General features: G+C 42.2%; 3 pseudogenes; 2 read left to right on the forward strand and 1 right to left on the reverse strand.

The window, feature by feature from the left end:
- Positions 1-8,185: 8,185 nt before the first annotated feature.
- On the reverse strand, positions 8,186-8,304 carry LOC134896581 (5S ribosomal RNA; annotated as a pseudogene).
- Positions 8,305-12,728: 4,424 nt separating this feature from the next.
- Positions 12,729-12,847, forward strand: LOC134896582 (5S ribosomal RNA; annotated as a pseudogene).
- A 6,662-nt stretch (positions 12,848-19,509) lies between these two features.
- Positions 19,510-19,628, forward strand: LOC134896583 (5S ribosomal RNA; annotated as a pseudogene).
- The last annotated feature ends 448 nt before the right edge of the window (positions 19,629-20,076 follow it).

Below are 20,076 nucleotides of genomic sequence, written 5' to 3' on the forward strand. Positions count from 1 at the left end.
GTTCTCAACTCCGCTCGATCCACATGGAAATTCAGATAGGGGCTCTTGTGAGACAAAGCCGCCGATTCGGACACCCGCCTCGCAGATGCCAAGGCCAGTAACATGACCACTTTCCAAGTGAGAAATTTTAATTCAACTGTTTGAAGAGGTTCAAACCAGTGTGATTTAAGGAACTGTAACACCACGTTCAGGTCCCACGGTGCCACTGGGGGCACAAAAGGAGGTCAGATGTGCAGCACTCCCTTTACAAAAGTCTGGACCTCTGGGAGAGAAGCTAATTCCTTTTGAAAGAATATAGATAAGGTCGAAATCTGCACCTTAATGGAGCCTAACTTTAGGCCCATATCTACTCCTGTCTGTAGAAAATGGAGAAAACGACCCAGCTGAAAATCTTCCGTAGGAGCATTCTTGGCTTCACACCAAGACACATATTTCCTCCAGATACGGTGATAATGCCTCGCCGTTACCTCCTTCCTAGCTTTGATCAGAGTAGGGATGACTTCCCCCGGAATACCCTTCCTAGCTAGGATTTGATGTTCAACCGCCATGCCGTCAAACGTAACCGCGGTAAGTCCTGGAACGCGCAGGGCCCCTGTTGTAACAGGTCCTCCCTGAGAGGAAGAGGTCACGGATCTACTGCGATCATTTCCTGAAGATCTGAATACCAGGTCCTTCGAGGCCAATCTGGAACAATGAGTATTGTCTGCACTCTTGTTCGTCTTATGATTCTCAATAGTTTTGAGATGAGTGGAAGAGGAGGGAACACATAGACCGACTGAAACACCCACGGTGTCACTAGGGCGTCAACCGCCACTGCCTGAGGGTCCCTCGACCTGGAACAATACGTCCAAAGCTTTTTGTTGAGGCGTGACGACATCATGTCTATTTGAGGAAGTCCCCAACGACTTGTTACCTCTGCAAAGACTTCTTGATGAAGCCCCCACTCTCCTGGATGGAGATCGTGTCTGCTGAGGAAGTCTGCCTCCCAGTTGTCTACTCCCGGGATGAAGACTGCTGACAGAGCGCTTACATGATTTTCCGCCCAGCGAAGAATCCTGGTGGCTTCTGCCATTGCTGCTCTGCTCCTTGTCCCGCCTTGGCGGTTTACCTGCGCCACGGCTGTGACATTGTCTGACTGAATCAGAACGGGTAGGTTGCAAAGAAGTTCTCCGCTTGCTGTAGGCCGTTGTATATGGCCCTTAATTCCAGCACATTGATGTGTAGACAAGCCTCCTGGCTTGACCATGTTCCCTGAAAATTTCTTCCTTGTGTGACTGCTCCCCATCCTCGGAGGCTCGCGTCCGTGGTCACAAGAACCCAATCTTGAATGCCGAACCTGCGACCCTCTAGAAGGTGAGCACTCTGAAGCCACCACAGGAGAGATACCCTGGCCCTGGGGGACAGGCTTATCCTCCGATGCATGTGTAGATGGGACCCTGACCATTTGTCCAGAAGGTCCCACTGAAAAGTTCTCGCATGGAACCTGCCGAACGGAATTGCCTCCATCTTTCTCAATACTCGAGTGCATTGATGAACTGACACTCTTTTTGGTTTTAGCAGGTCGTTGACCATGTTCTGGAGTTTCTGGGCTTTTTCCATTGGGAGAAAAACCCTCTTTTTTTCTGTGTCCAGAATCATGCCCAAAAATGCCAGCCGAGTTGTCGGAACCAACTGCGACTTTGGTAGATTTAGAATCCAGCCGTGTTGTTGTAGTACTCTCAGGGAGAGAGACACGCTCTTTAGTAACTGATCTCTCGATCTTGCCTTTATCAGGAGATCGTCCAAGTATGGGATAATTGTGACCCCCTGCTTGCGCAGGAGCACCATCATTTCCGCCATCACCTTGGTGAAAATTCTCGGGCCGTGGAAAGCCCAAACAGCAACGTCTGAAACTGGTAATGACAATCCTGTACAGCGAATCTCAGGTACGCCTGATGAGGAGGATATATGGGGACATGAAGATATTCATCCTTTATGTCTAGTGACACCATAAAATCCCCCCCTTCCAGGCTGGAGATCACTGCCCGGAGAGATTCCATCTTGAACTTGAACCTCTTCAAATATAAGTTTAGGGATTTTAGATTCAGAATTGGTCTGACCGAGCCGTCCGGCTTCGAGACCACAAACAGGGTTGAATAAAACCCTTTTCCCTGTTGCCCTAGGGTAACCTTGATAATCACCTATTGTTGACACAGTTTCTGTATGGCAGCTGAAACTGTTTCCTTCTCTGGGGGAGAAGCTGGCAAGGCCGATTTGAAAAATCGGCGTGGAGGCACATCTTCGAACTCCAGTTTGTAGCCTTGGGATACAATTTCGATCACCCAAGGATCCAAATCCGACTGAACCCAGACCTGGCTGAAGAGACGAAGACGTACCCCCACCGGTGCGGACTCCCGCAGCGGAGCCCCAGCGTCATGCGGTGGATTTTGTAGAGCCCAGGGAGGATTTTTGTTCCTGGGAACTAGTCGTAGCTGGCGCTCTTTTCCCTCTACCTTTACCTCTGGCAAGGAAGGAAGAGCCCCGACCCTTTCTGAACTTATGCGACCGAAAGGACTGCATCTGGTATTGAGGTATTTTCTTTTGCTGTGGGGGAACATAAGGCAAAAAGGAAGACTTACCCGCGGTAGCTGTGGAAACCAGGTCCGCGAGGCCCTCCCCAAATAAAACTTCACCCTTGTAAGGCAAAGCCTCCATATGGCTCTTTGAATCAGCATCACCTGTCCATTGACGGGTCCACAGGGACCTTCTAGTAGAAACTGCCATGGCATTGGCTCTTGAACCCAACAGCCCAATATCTCTCGCAGCCTCTCTCATATATAACGCTGCGTCCTTAATGTGACCCAAGGTCAACAAAATACTATCCTTATCTAAGGTGTCAATGTCCGATGACAAGTTATCTACCCATGCTGCAATTGCGCTACCAACCCATGCCGACGCTACTGCAGGCCTGAGCAGGGCTCCCGTATGCGCGTAAATTGATTTCAAGGTAGTTTCCTGCCTGCGATCCGCAGGATCTTTTAGGGCCGCCATGTCCGGGGACGGTAGCGCCACCTTTTTGGATAAGCGCGTCCAAGCCTTGTCCACCGTGGGCGAGGATTCCCACCATAACCTGTCCTTTGAGGGGAAAGGATACGCCATAATAATTCTCTTGGGAACCTGCAGTCTCTTGTCTGGAGTTTCCCAAGCCTTTTCAAATAAAGCGTTCAGCTCATAAGATGGGGGAAACGTTACCTCAGGTTTCTTCCCCTTAAACATGCAGACCCTCGTGTCAGGGACAGAAGGGTCCTCTGAGATATGTAAAACATCTTTTATTGCAATAATCATATATTGAATACTCTTGGCCACTCTTGGGTGTAACCTCGCATCATCATAGTCGACACTGGAGTCAGAATCCGTGTCGGTATCAGTGTCTGCTACCTGGGAAAAGAGACGTTTATAGGACCCTGAAGGGTCTTGTGACACTGCCAAAGCATAGATGGATAGATGGACAGGGTGGGCTGATAAAGCTAAATATTTATCTTATAACATTCACTATATGTGGGTAAGAGACTCAGTACGCAATTGGCGTATGGGGTACCGTAAGGGTACGCACTTAGTGTAGCAGACGCTTAGCCGTGGTCGAGACGCACATGCGGCACGCTTGCTCACAGCTTAATGCTTGGTGTCGAGCACGCTATAGGCAGCCGACTACCGTAATGCTACGCTACCAGCGTAGCGGACGCACATGACCACGAGGGGAACACGAGCGGCGCAGACGCTCACGGGATGACACTCAGTAAACCTTGTATGCAACACACTGAAAGATTGAGTTTGTACTGTAAATCTTACTACTGAAATACTGTAGCGATATAACGCTGCTTGACCTTGTTAATGTGAAAGCTGTTTGAGCGATTGAGACGCTCCAAATACCCTCAGTAATGTAATAAACACACAATACCTTGCTAAGGTTCCAACACCTTTACTAACAATATTTAGCTATGTAAAAAGGGGAAAACAGTTAACAGTTCATACACTACAGACTAACATCAATATCTAAGCAGAATAACTACACATAAATATACAATAGCGGCACAATCGCAAACAATAACATACAATGAGAGAGAAAAAGAGAACGTGGCAAAATACAGTCAGAGAATAAGTTGGTTACAGAGAAACACTTACACACTGGGGAATGATCGCTGCGCAGTCCTGGTACCAGCTCTCTAGTTAGTCAATGATGAAAACCGTTGTGGAGAGAAGATTGAGCTGGCCAGGCTGGCTGTTCTTATATACACTGCGTACAGTACACTACAAAGGGACCTATAATCTCATTGTTCATTGGACACAGGAATGTCTCCCCGCATTATAACAAAAGGTCATAGGTTAGTTTGAACAGGTGGGCTGTGACTATATCGAACTGCTCAGGTGGGAGGGAATCTCAGGATTTCCGCCGCATGGATAATGAACCGCAAATATAGTAAATGTCCAGAAACTACTAATAGACCTAACTATACGCAGGAGCGATTAATCTTTACCTAACCAGCACCGGATTGTTTCTAATAAAATGTTCTTTAGTTAGGTACCAAACACCACTGCTCAAACCCTGTCTGACCCTTCGTATCATGCAAAGAGGAATTCCTCTGTCCAGCGACCAGTTACAATAAACAAACTTACAGTTGTTATTATTAAGGGGAACATTACCTATAAAACATACTATTTGGATTTACTATGTAACGATTGAGTCGCCCGCTAGACGCACACAAACTCTACCGTAAATACACATACCACGCGCTCGAGCGCATGGCCGAGGAGGCGCCGTCACGCAACTGCGAATATGCGCACGCACGGGAGAGAATGTGCATGTGCAGCGGGCAAGCGCATGGGGTGAATATATGGCAACGTGTAGCATATTTTTCCGACTTTGACAGGGCATAGACTGACAGAGCACCACATCGGGGCATAGATGGATAGATGAACAGATGGATGGTGGGGGGAGCATAGATGTACACAGTACTATATGGTGGCATAGATGGATAGATGGACGTGGGGGGCATAGACAGACAAAGAACCATATGGGGGCATAGACAGACAGTGGGGGGGCATAGATAGATGGACGCAGGGTGGCATAGACAGAACACCAGAGCATAGACGGACAGACCGACGGGACGGATGGTAGGGGAGGGGGGCTCACAGTGATTCTGTGTGGCACTGTCCAAACACAATCTGTCTGTCAGCTGTGCAGCGCTGTTGCTACTGCAGATACTGTATCCTTCTGGGTTCTCTCAAGCAGCGCCGGTCACACATTGAGGGTAGCTCTGCAGCCTGCCTCCCACCCTCCTTTCCAGGAATTAAACTGCCGGGTCCTGAACCCAGTGCGCCACAGTACTATTTAAAAAAAAAAAAGATTATTTTTTTCCCCAAAAGGGTGTAATGGGAATGCTTGCTGGCTGGGCACCATAGCAGTTGCATCCCCTGCACCCTCTGTAGTTATGCCACTGTATATCCATGTGTCGCACAGTGCTGCAGACTTTTGTCACCTAAGGGAGGGTGTGCCACCACCTGGTTCTTCCTGATACTATATCCCTAAGTCAATTGTGATTACTCAGGTATATGCTGATGAGCCATACCTTGGAGTCTTCTCTGAATCCCATTCCCCAATGGAGGTATTCTCAGGATGGTGTTCTCCTGGTCAGAGGTGTCACCTGGACCTGGTGACATCCGGAGCGCACCCTGGGGGTCATTCAGAGTTGTTCGCTCGTTATTTTTTTCTCGCAACGGAGCGATTAGTCGCTAATGCGCATGCGCAATGTCCGCAGTGCGACTGCGCCAAGTAAATTTGCTATGCAGTTAGGTATTTTACTCACGGCATTACGAGGTTTTTTCTTCGTTCTGGTGATCGTAAACTGTCCGTTTTATGGGTGTGTGCGAAAAAACGCTACCGTTTCTGGGAAAAACGCGGGAGTGGCTGGAGAAACGGAGGAGTGTCTGGGCGAACGCTGGGTGTGTTTGTGACGTCAAACCAGGAACGAAACTGACTGAACTGATCGCAGATGCCGAGTAAGTGTGGAGCTACTCAGAAACTGCTAAGAAGTGTCTATTCGCAATTTTGCTAATCTTTCATTCGCAATTTTGATAAGCTAAAATTCACTCCCAGTAGGCGGCGGCTTAGCGTGTGCAAAGCTGCTAAAAGCAGCTTGCGAGCGAACAACTCGGAATGAGGGCCCGTTATCCCCCTTGTGCCGCCCATGGGTGGAAAAGTGGGCGTGGTCTAAGTTAAAGGGTCGTAGTCTCATTTACAATACTAACTACATCCCTCCAGCAGCGCTGCAGCAGCCCAGCGTCCCCGGAGATTGGGCTCCTCTGTCACCACTGCTCCTGGTCAGTATTCCCCTGCTCCTCTTCTTCTGCTAGTACTGGGTTGCACGCAGGGCTCTGCTGTCAGACGCATGGCTTTCTGCTACCACTGCGCTGCTGTCCTCCTTCCCCTACCTCACATTGCCTCCTTGTGCCCTGCCCAACACCCCACAGGACAGCCAGCTCCACAACTGATGGGTGTCAGCACTGCCGGTGGTGGGTTCCAGTATGACATGGACAAATGGTCGACTGTTAGGGTCTCCTGCCCTGTGCTGCCACGTCGTCATGGCAACCGGGAGACAAGTGCTAGCGGAGTAACCTGAGCGCAGCTGATACTCCGGTTCGGGTCTTTTGCTGTGCAGTGGTTACAGGCTCTGTGCACGGCAGGGGATCCGGTGCTGGTTTTTGTGCTCACAGTCTGTGAGGTCTGAGTGGGGCGTGGACAGCACCTGCTTTATAAGGCCTCTTCTCAGGTTAAGCAGATGCTGCTGAATCTTTGTTGGTTAGTCAGTTCCTGAAAGTTAGCCAGTACTGTGTAGCTTTGTATTTGTTGTTGCTTACTGCAAATAGGCCTGGGGATTTGGTACTACACTCTGCCAATCCAGACCTAGCAGTAAGACTGGAGTCAGTCGTTTAGCTTGCTGGGGTTCTTTTGCTACTCTGTGAACTTAGCAAGTTTGCGGCTGTATTCTAAGACTTGCCTGCCTAAATCCTGTCTCACTGTGCAAGGTGTCAGGTGTCAGTTTAGTGGCAGTAAGCTGAACCTGTGCACTGCAAGTGAGAATTAGGATTGTGGAGACTCTCCTTGTGTCTATCATTCCATCTCTGACCAAGGAGTTTACTGCCACACCCGTTGGTAACCCTTTAGGGTTTTGCTGTTGCCCTTAGCAACAGCATTTCGGGTTCTCTACGTATTAAAACACAACATCTTGCTTTTCCCATCTGAGCATTACTAATACTAGGGAGACACCCAGTTCCTTAGCCTCTGGGCTTCTCTGTTCACTTTGTGTGTATTTTGTTACCCTATCACCCTCTGTGTACGTAATGTCATATTCCCCAGTCTGTCTGTGAGTTCATTTGTTTTGCATACCTATCCGTTCAGACACCAGTACATTCCTGCAGGCACTGGTGTGCATAACAGTTCAAACACCAGTACATTCCTGCAGGCACTGGAGTGCATAACAGTTCTGACACCAGTACATTCCTGGAAAAGGTCAGTTTGGTGCCGCACAGGACCCTAAAAATTTTTTTTTTGTAATGGGCTCTTATGAAATTTGTCCCTTATGAACCAACAGTGCATATACATACGAAATGCCTGTATAGGTCTTTAAGGAATTACTGTTGTTGGTGGTGCACCCAGAGTCAATAGTACATATCAAAGTTACAAAGAAAAAAGAGAGACTCTGTGTTGGGGCACGCTTGAAAAACTAAAACTTAACTTTTAATTATAGTATGATAAAATTATGGTACACAATTGAACACACATATAATATATAGTATTTAGGGAGAAAAAATAATGATTCTCACTTGCAAATTAATAATTAAGGAGTAGCAGTTCTCCAAGTAATATTGCTATTTAAGGTGACAGTGACACCTAAGATGAAAATATTGAGAATTTAATTTCAGCATACCAGAAAATTCTTCCAATGCCTATTTATAATGGTATGTCCTGGTAATGATTAATCTGCTATTTCAAAATTTTTTTATTCAATAATTGCAATATGCGAAAGGGCTCTAGACGAGTATATGATCAAGAAGAGAATTTCATGAGAAGAAGGAAAATTAGATATGAAAAAGGTAATGGTCAAAGGTTGCTCCAATACTTCTGCTTTTCACATGAATACAGAGGTGTTTGTTACTGCACCTAATATTCCCTGGAAGTCTCCTATCCAGGTACTAATCAGGCTATTCACTGCTTAGCTTCCAAGATCAGGCGAGATTGGGCGTAGCCAGTGAGATGTGGCAGTAATATCCCATAGATTGTGAATGAGAGAGTGTATGGTTATTGGCATATACCAGATAGAGTACTTCTGCTGTCCATTATTGCGCACAGTTTCTCTGTTACTTTTAGCATTGCAGGGGAGTTATATAACTGGCGTCAGGATGAGAGAGTACTGAAAAAGTAAGATATAGGAAAATTATAGGTTCAGAGCCCGTCTTCTGCTGTCCACTGTCATATAATTTAATATAGCGGACAGTGGATGAGAGAGGCGGGTTATCTGAGCCTATTGAATAATGGTGTGAAATTACACAGATATCTTAAGGTTTCTTATGATAGTGCATGATCCAATTACATATTCTTAATCCTAATAGTAGTGGGCAAGAAATTTTCGCTATTTGGCGATGCCCCTAGAATATTGCAAAAGAAGGCCGAAGCCAGCTATTTGAGATATCTCAAAACACACGTATTAGTATGAAATTCTATCTCACTAATTACGGTATGTGAGAGAAAAGAGACATCAAAGGAGCGTTCAATTTCTTTACATTGTGGATAATAGGTAGCAGATTAAACAAAAAAATTAAACAATTTAAAGATAAAATATTTTTTGTCAAATATACGATACCAGGAGGTGAGTGGGCTGAACCGTGCACTGTTCAGCACCACTAGTCACAGACGGCCGTTTCACCTGTAGGTGGCTTGTTCACTGTGTGAGGTGATGGTGGAAGAGAGTCTATTTAAGGCAAAAAGGGGGGTGGTCTCAAAATTCAGACCAATCACAGGAAGGAGGAAGTCAATGAGACATCCTGCGCATCACTTCCGGTTTCAAAATCCGGAAGTTAAGGTTATTCTAATTATGCATAGAGTCGTATCTAGGGTTAGATAGGGCTTATAATATAGCTTAAGATGCAGTGAGTAAATAGGGAAGATAACATTTAAAGTTAATTATTGTGGACAAGATCGAAATATTAACTACGTAGCCGGGGGTTCATAGGTCACTGGAGTTGTCACGTGGAGTTCTTACGTCTGAAAAGAAATTGCTCAGATTCTTCGACCTTTTTAGAGAAAAGCATGGAACTAACAACAAGATTACGTGAACGTGGCTACAGCCATAGGTCTATTAAAAAAGCCAAATGGCACACCAGCCAGACACCGAGGGACAAGTTGATCTTTCCACAGACTAAAACTCATAAATCACTGGAACAAGATAACAAGCTCAGATTCGTGGGCACCTTTTGTAGAGAATGGAGGGAGATACAAGAATCTATTAACAGGCACTGGCCAATCTTACTTCTAGACAAGGACCTAGCAGCAACAATAGGACAAAAACCCTCCATGAGTTGGAGAAGGTCTAAAAATCTCAAAGATAAACTTACCAGTAGTCATTTCACCAAAAATCCCAAAAAACAACCAACCATCAAGGGCTCCTTCCCATGTGGAAATTGTAAAGCATGCCCACATATGGTCAAAACATCTTCCATTATTGATCGGTATGGAGAGGAGAAATTAATTAATCAATTCATCAACTGCAATGCAGTTGGAGTTGTATACTGCATATCGTGTAGTTGTGACATGAAATATGTGGGTATCACCACAAGAGCCCTAAAACAACGTATCCTGGAACACATAGGCTCTGTAAGAAATGCATCATCCGATATTAAAAAAATGAAAAAACTAACGTCAGTGGCGCGCCACTTTTTTAACTATCATCAGGGCAATCCCAAAGAACTCAAAGCCTTTGGACTGGAAAGAATCAACTTAGGAATACGCGGAGGAGATTTGATGCAAGAATTGCTCAAACATGAATCCGAATGGACCTTCAAACTTAACTGCCTTGCGCCTAAAGGCATGAACGAATACATAAATTATGGAGTTTTTATCTGATGTTCCATATGATTCCCTAACCCAATTCTTCCCTCTCCTCTTTCTTCATCTGTCCCCATCTAATTCACTTCTCTAATCAACAACTCCACTTATTCTCTCACATTTACATTATTCACTTTCCTATTTCTTCATTTGTTTCTATCCAACAATTCCACTCATTCTCTCACATTTATACCTATTCACATTCACACCCATAAGGCACTCCCTACACACTCATTTTCATTGACTCACCCCTCCATTCACATTCAAACCAATCGCCACACACTCATGATGCACCAACACAATACCAATATTCACTCACAACACAATCACCCAGATATCACATCAAATAAAATATAATCTATTAACTTCTTCCGCTCTACTATAGAAGCTGTATCAATTTCAATTTTCTCCTTTTCTCTTCTTTCAACAAACATAGTCGTAACCTTGCCTAATTCGATATCACAATACGTTATAACTTGATCGTTATTTTAAACGAGCAAAAAATCATTATTATTTTGTTATAATTTATTTATTTATTTATTCATTTATTTTATCCTATTATATTATCATATTATCATAACATTATATTATTATTTCATTTATTATTTATTATTATTTTTATTATTATTATTTTTTCCTTCTTTACTCTTTTCTTTTATCCCCCCCTTTTTTATTTTTATTTATTATTATTATTATTTTTTTTTTTTTATATATATAATTTTTATTTTATTCATTTTTATTTATTTTTAATCTTTTCTTCTCTCTCTCTCCTCACCCTTAATCAGTAATTCATAAACACAAATCACAAAGGCATACTTTTAAATTTAACAATTTTTATTCATTGACCTTATGGTTACCTAGCAACCAGCAAAACACAAACACTACACATAGTTTACTTTTTTTCTCTTATCTACAATTATGGTTGCACGCAGCCTTTCCTGTTCTTTTCAGAACAGGAAGAGATTTAGCTAGTGCTCCGACGCCACTTCCGGTCACATAGTTTCTATTTCATATGCGGTTCCCGTTATCAGTTGCACACAGCCTCTCCTGCTCTTTTCATAACAGGAAGTGATGTAGCTAGTGCTCCGACGCCACTTCCGGTCACGTAGCTTCTACCTCTTATGCGGCCCCATTATCAGGGCCATCTAAATATATAAATTCGTATTCCTCTACTCCTCCGCAGGCCCTACCAGCTATCTCCAGTCTAAAATTACTTCTAAATCAGCCGCACATAAAATTAAAAGTGACGGCCTTTTTTCACCACTTCCGGCCCTCGTGACCGGAAGTCATGCGTCCATGTCCCGGTGCGCGCCCACAGTAGTCTGATTACTATGAATCGGAACATGCAGACAGGAAGTGATGCAACTAAGCACTTCCTGTAAGATGGTACACTGACGCCATCTCCGGTCACGGAGTTTTTTTACTCCGATCGTGGCCACACCATCCGAACCAATATGTACTTCTCTACTCCCATTTATGCTCATCCGCAGTTATCCTCAGCCCTACGTGTTCTTTTTCACTCAGCCCCACATAAACCTAGAATTACGGTCACGCACGCCACTTCCGGTCTTTTCAACCGGAAATGACGCTACGCTATTCAGGGACGCGTCCCTGACAACTCCAGTGACCTATGAACCCCCGGCTACGTAGTTAATATTTCGATCTTGTCCACAATAATTAACTTTAAATGTTATCTTCCCTATTTACTCACTGCATCTTAAGCTATATTATAAGGCCTATCTAACCCTAGATACGACTCTATGCATAATTAGAATAACCTTAACTTCCGGATTTTGAAACCGGAAGTGATGCGCAGGATGTCTCATTGACTTCCTCCTTCCTGTGATTGGTCTGAATTTTGAGACCACCCCCCTTTTTGCCTTAAATAGACTCTCTTCCACCATCACCTCACACAGTGAACAAGCCACCTACAGGTGAAACGGCCATCTGTGACTAGTGGTGCTGAACAGTGCACGGTTCAGCCCACTCACCTCCTGGTATCGTATATTTGACAAAAAATATTTTATCTTTAAATTGTTTAATTTTTTTGTTTAATCTGCTACCTATTATCCACAATGTAAAGAAATTGAACGCTCCTTTGATGTCTCTTTTCTCTCACATACCGTAATTAGTGAGATAGAATTTCATACTAATACGTGTGTTTTGAGATATCTCAAATAGCTGGCTTCGGCCTTCTTTTGCAATATTCTAGGGGCATCGCCAAATAGCGAAAATTTCTTGCCCACTACTATTAGGATTAAGAATATGTAATTGGATCATGCACTATCATAAGAAACCTTAAGATATCTGTGTAATTTCACACCATTATTCAATAGGCTCAGATAACCCGCCTCTCTCATCCACTGTCCGCTATATTAAATTATATGACAGTGGACAGCAGAAGACGGGCTCTGAACCTATAATTTTCCTATATCTTACTTTTTCAGTACTCTCTCATCCTGACGCCAGTTATATAACTCCCCTGCAATGCTAAAAGTAACAGAGAAATTGTGCGCAATAATGGACAGCAGAAGTACTCTATCTGGTATATGCCAATAACCATACACTCTCTCATTCACAATCTATGGGATATTACTGCCACATCTCACTGGCTACGCCCAATCTCGCCTGATCTTGGAAGCTAAGCAGTGAATAGCCTGATTAGTACCTGGATAGGAGACTTCCAGGGAATATTAGGTGCAGTAACAAACACCTCTGTATTCATGTGAAAAGCAGAAGTATTGGAGCAACCTTTGACCATTACCTTTTTCATATCTAATTTTCCTTCTTCTCATGAAATTCTCTTCTTGATCATATACTCGTCTAGAGCCCTTTCGCATATTGCAATTATTGAATAAAAAAATTTTGAAATAGCAGATTAATCATTACCAGGACATACCATTATAAATAGGCATTGGAAGAATTTTCTGGTATGCTGAAATTAAATTCTCAATATTTTCATCTTAGGTGTCACTGTCACCTTAAATAGCAATATTACTTGGAGAACTGCTACTCCTTAATTATTAATTTGCAAGTGAGAATCATTATTTTTTCTCCCTAAATACTATATATTATATGTGTGTTCAATTGTGTACCATAATTTTATCATACTATAATTAAAAGTTAAGTTTTAGTTTTTCAAGCGTGCCCCAACACAGAGTCTCTCTTTTTTCTTTGTAACTTTGATATGTACTATTGACTCTGGGTGCACCACCAACAACAGTAATTCCTTAAAGACCTATACAGGCATTTCGTATGTATATGCACTGTTGGTTCATAAGGGACAAATTTCATAAGAGCCCATTACAAAGAAAAAAATTTTAGGGTCCTGTGCGGCACCAAACTGACCTTTTCCTGATCATGTATGCTGATTGAATCTTCAGCTTCAGGTTCCAGCACGGACAGGACATTTATGTCCCTCTAAGCCGAATTCTGGCATATTATTGTTACGGTACACCCATTTATCACACATACCCTTATAAGAACGCATATTATTTATAAATTTATTACAACATTCCATTCCAAAAAATCATTACTCCTCTCAGTTTAATCTTTTTGACATTAAGTCAGCTATCCACTAATAGTTCAAGCATGGCTTCTTTTAGCCTTCGCAACGAACTAAGCAGTAGACACGTCTCATTACAAAGTGTGGAAGATATTTTCAATAGTGGAACAGATTTATCCTCAGGCAACCTAGGGTGGGACTCAGAACTTAACAAATTAAGATCTTGTCTGCAGAAAAGAATGCGCTCCTCATGGGATGTTAAAACTTTGGAAAGTTATGTTAAAAATAAAATTACACCTAGAGGCTTAAGACCTAAGATCTTTCCGACCTTTCAACTAACTACGGATAGTCTAACAACAGAATGGGAAGCTGTACTTCTGAAATGCTCCCAAGACCTCATGGCTGTCCTAATCAAACACAATCACTTAGTACTTAATGCATGTGAAAAAGAAATAGAAGACTTAGGCAAAAGCCTTGAAGAATGGGAAACCAACACTAAATTCCAACAAACTTTTGAAAAGATCAAGAAAGAACTGGAACCCTACGAACAAAAAATTATTGATAGAAAGAAAAGCAAATTTGCAAGAGACATGAGGGATTTCAAGACGGGCAACATATTTCGCTGGAGCAAAACACCCACATACAGAGACCACACACAGTCGCAAGACAGATACACTTCATCCGAGGCAGAATCATCAGGGGGAGAAGAATATTCGGACCCTGGTAATTCGGAAGGAGAAACATACAATTATAGGGACGATTTCACAAACCATACATCGACTCATTTTTTAGGATCAGACAGGAGGGGAGGAAGACCAAGATTTCGACAAAGAGGAAGACGAGGAGGGGGAGCAAGAAATCAACGAGAACAAGCCAATTGGGAACCCAGATACCCAGTCAGAAACAACAGGAGGAAGTAACACAGGAGACGAATCTCAGAATTATTAATCTTTCAGACAAAACCCTCACTGATGACCACATCACTCTCTTATCCAAAGGATTATCCTTCTCGCCCACACAACCATTGAATCGCTTCCTTTGGGAGAAGGATTTACACCTCTTTGGGCGGAAACTACTTCTTAAAAAATTCTTTGTAACACGTCAAGAATCCCATTTGGAAAACGACACAGAACATAATCCAATAGATGAACCACTTACCACAGAAGAAATAGAGGCCTTAGCAGCATTAGAGGAACTCCACACTGGAGAATTGGATACAACAGATACGCCTACGAGACCTAAATGTAAGAAAAAATCAACCTTCTTTCCTCCTGAACATATTTCACCGGAAACCAGAGTATTTCAAGAATTAGTAGCTCGTGACCTAGATAAGATCTATACCAAGTCCAAATCCAAACCATTTCATGGCGACAATCTGAGCAAAATGGAAAGAAGAACTCTGCGTGAAATACAGTCCTGGTCGGATATAGTAATCAAGCCCTCTGATAAGGGGGGCAACATTGTCCTCTGGCCTAAAACAATGTACATTATTGAGGCAATGAGACAACTGGGGGATATACAATGTTATAAACAAATAACATTCGATCCAACTGACAACTTTAGGATCGCCCTTAATAGGATCTTAGATCGGGCATACTCCCAAGGCACGTTGACCAAGGAGGAAACTGAGTATCTAACAACCACCAAACCCAAAACACCCACATTATATCTTCTACCCAAGGTTCATAAAAACATTACCATACCACCAGGACGACCTATTGTATCAGGACAGGGTGGAATTCTGGAAAAACCGAGTACTTTCTTGGATTTACACTTACGGCAACACGTGTTGAATCTTCCTTCATATCTACGGGATACAACGGACATACTCCAAAAGCTACATGATGTCCAACTCGATGACAACCACCTATTGGTAACATTAGATGTAGAATCACTCTACACCAGCATCAAACATCAGATCGGTATAAAAGCAGTCAGATACTTTCTTGACATGGCCGGCAATAATGAGTTTCATGACCTACTAATTGAATTATTGGAGTTCATACTAACGAGGAACTACTTCACCTTTAACGACAAGTTTTATCTTCAAACTCGCGGGACAGCGATGGGCGCGGCCTGCGCACCAACGTACGCGAACCTGTACTTAGGCTGGTGGGAGAGGGAAATTGTGATGCATCCCAATAATGAGAAATATACACGACATGTAGTTGCATGGTGGCGCTACATCGATGATATCATCCTGATTTGGGAAGGTGATAGAAGTTTGTTACTAACATTCATTGAGGAATTGAACACCAATGACAACAATCTCAAACTCACACACCACATCAGCAAGGACTCAGTATGCTTCCTCGACCTTGTGATTTCAAAAGCACCTAATGGCCAGATAGAAACCGAACTATATCGCAAAGAAACATCTACAAACAGCCTTTTATACCAAACAAGTGCACATTTCCCCCCAACAGTGGAAAATATCCCTAAGGGTGAATTCTTACGTCTGAAAAGAAATTGCTCAGATTCTTCGACCTTTTTAGAGAAAAGCATGGAACTAACAACAAGATTACGTGAACGTGGCTACAGCCATAGGTCTATTAAAAAAGCCAAATGGCACACCAGCCAGACACCGAGGGACAAGTTGATCTTTCCACAGACTAAAACTCATAAATCACTGGAACAAGATAACAAGCTCAGATTCGTGGGCACCTTTTGTAGAGAATGGAGGGAGATACAAGAATCTATTAACAGGCACTGGCCAATCTTACTTCTAGACAAGGACCTAGCAGCAACAATAGGACAAAAACCCTCCATGAGTTGGAGAAGGTCTAAAAATCTCAAAGATAAACTTACCAGTAGTCATTTCACCAAAAATCCCAAAAAACAACCAACCATCAAGGGCTCCTTCCCATGTGGAAATTGTAAAGCATGCCCACATATGGTCAAAACATCTTCCATTATTGATCGGTATGGAGAGGAGAAATTAATTAATCAATTCATCAACTGCAATGCAGTTGGAGTTGTATACTGCATATCGTGTAGTTGTGACATGAAATATGTGGGTATCACCACAAGAGCCCTAAAACAACGTATCCTGGAACACATAGGCTCTGTAAGAAATGCATCATCCGATATTAAAAAAATGAAAAAACTAACGTCAGTGGCGCGCCACTTTTTTAACTATCATCAGGGCAATCCCAAAGAACTCAAAGCCTTTGGACTGGAAAGAATCAACTTAGGAATACGCGGAGGAGATTTGATGCAAGAATTGCTCAAACATGAATCCGAATGGACCTTCAAACTTAACTGCCTTGCGCCTAAAGGCATGAACGAATACATAAATTATGGAGTTTTTATCTGATGTTCCATATGATTCCCTAACCCAATTCTTCCCTCTCCTCTTTCTTCATCTGTCCCCATCTAATTCACTTCTCTAATCAACAACTCCACTTATTCTCTCACATTTACATTATTCACTTTCCTATTTCTTCATTTGTTTCTATCCAACAATTCCACTCATTCTCTCACATTTATACCTATTCACATTCACACCCATAAGGCACTCCCTACACACTCATTTTCATTGACTCACCCCTCCATTCACATTCAAACCAATCGCCACACACTCATGATGCACCAACACAATACCAATATCCACTCACAACACAATCACCCAGATATCACATCAAATAAAATATAATCTATTAACTTCTTCCGCTCTACTATAGAAGCTGTATCAATTTCAATTTTCTCCTTTTCTCTTCTTTCAACAAACATAGTCGTAACCTTGCCTAATTCGATATCACAATACGTTATAACTTGATCATTATTTTAAACGAGCAAAAAATCATTATTATTTTGTTATAATTTATTTATTTATTTATTCATTTATTTTATCCTATTATATTATCATATTATCATAACATTATATTATTATTTCATTTATTATTTATTATTATTTTTATTATTATTATTTTTTCCTTCTTTACTCTTTTCTTTTATCCCCCCCCTTTTTTATTTTTATTTTTATATATATAATTTTTATTTTATTCATTTTTATTTATTTTTAATCTTTTCTTCTCTCTCTCTCCTCACCCTTAATCAGTAATTCATAAACACAAATCACAAAGGCATACTTTTAAATTTAACAATTTTTATTCATTGACCTTATGGTTACCTAGCAACCAGCAAAACACAAACACTACACATAGTTTACTTTTTTTCTCTTATCTACAATTATGGTTGCACGCAGCCTTTCCTGTTCTTTTCAGAACAGGAAGAGATTTAGCTAGTGCTCCGACGCCACTTCCGGTCACATAGTTTCTATTTCATATGCGGTTCCCGTTATCAGTTGCACACAGCCTCTCCTGCTCTTTTCATAACAGGAAGTGATGTAGCTAGTGCTCCGACGCCACTTCCGGTCACGTAGCTTCTACCTCTTATGCGGCCCCATTATCAGGGCCATCTAAATATATAAATTCGTATTCCTCTACTCCTCCGCAGGCCCTACCAGCTATCTCCAGTCTAAAATTACTTCTAAATCAGCCGCACATAAAATTAAAAGTGACGGCCTTTTTTCACCACTTCCGGCCCTCGTGACCGGAAGTCATGCGTCCATGTCCCGGTGCGCGCCCACAGTAGTCTGATTACTATGAATCGGAACATGCAGACAGGAAGTGATGCAACTAAGCACTTCCTGTAAGATGGTACACTGACGCCATCTCCGGTCACTGAGTTTTTTTACTCCGATCGTGGCCACACCATCCGAACCAATATGTACTTCTCTACTCCCATTTATGCTCATCCGCAGTTATCCTCAGCCCTACGTGTTCTTTTTCACTCAGCCCCACATAAACCTAGAATTACGGTCACGCACGCCACTTCCGGTCTTTTCAACCGGAAATGACGCTACGCTATTCAGGGACGCGTCCCTGACAACTCCAGTGACCTATGAACCCCCGGCTACGTAGTTAATATTTCGATCTTGTCCACAATAATTAACTTTAAATGTTATCTTCCCTATTTACTCACTGCATCTTAAGCTATATTATAAGCCCTATCTAACCCTAGATACGACTCTATGCATAATTAGAATAACCTTAACTTCCGGATTTTGAAACCGGAAGTGATGCGCAGGATGTCTCATTGACTTCCTCCTTCCTGTGATTGGTCTGAATTTTGAGACCACCCCCCTTTTTGCCTTAAATAGACTCTCTTCCACCATCACCTCACACAGTGAACAAGCCACCTACAGGTGAAACGGCCGTCTGTGACTAGTGGTGCTGAACAGTGCACGGTTCAGCCCACTCACCTCCTGGTATCGTATATTTGACAAAAAAATATTTTATCTTTAAATTGTTTAATTTTTTTGTTTAATCTGCTACCTATTATCCACAATGTAAAGAAATTGAACGCTCCTTTGATGTCTCTTTTCTCTCACATACCGTAATTAGTGAGATAGAATTTCATACTAATACGTGTGTTTTGAGATATCTCAAATAGCTGGCTTCGGCCTTCTTTTGCAATATTCTAGGGGCATCGCCAAATAGCGAAAATTTCTTGCCCACTACTATTAGGATTAAGAATATGTAATTGGATCATGCACTATCATAAGAAACCTTAAGATATCTGTGTAATTTCACACCATTATTCAATAGGCTCAGATAACCCGCCTCTCTCATCCACTGTCCGCTATATTAAATTATATGACAGTGGACAGCAGAAGACGGGCTCTGAACCTATAATTTTCCTATATCTTACTTTTTCAGTACTCTCTCATCCTGACGCCAGTTATATAACTCCCCTGCAATGCTAAAAGTAACAGAGAAATTGTGCGCAATAATGGACAGCAGAAGTACTCTATCTGGTATATGCCAATAACCATACACTCTCTCATTCACAATCTATGGGATATTACTGCCACATCTCACTGGCTACGCCCAATCTCGCCTGATCTTGGAAGCTAAGCAGTGAATAGCCTGATTAGTACCTGGATAGGAGACTTCCAGGGAATATTAGGTGCAGTAACAAACACCTCTGTATTCATGTGAAAAGCAGAAGTATTGGAGCAACCTTTGACCATTACCTTTTTCATATCTAATTTTCCTTCTTCTCATGAAATTCTCTTCTTGATCATATACTCGTCTAGAGCCCTTTCGCATATTGCAATTATTGAATAAAAAATTTTTGAAATAGCAGATTAATCATTACCAGGACATACCATTATAAATAGGCATTGGAAGAATTTTCTGGTATGCTGAAATTAAATTCTCAATATTTTCATCTTAGGTGTCACTGTCACCTTAAATAGCAATATTACTTGGAGAACTGCTACTCCTTAATTATTAATTTGCAAGTGAGAATCATTATTTTTTCTCCCTAAATACTATATATTATATGTGTGTTCAATTGTGTACCATAATTTTATCATACTATAATTAAAAGTTAAGTTTTAGTTTTTCAAGCGTGCCCCAACACA

Source organism: Pseudophryne corroboree, chromosome 3 (assembly GCF_028390025.1).
Source record: "Pseudophryne corroboree isolate aPseCor3 chromosome 3, aPseCor3.hap2, whole genome shotgun sequence".
In the NCBI taxonomy this organism is placed as follows: Eukaryota; Metazoa; Chordata; class Amphibia; order Anura; family Myobatrachidae; genus Pseudophryne; species Pseudophryne corroboree.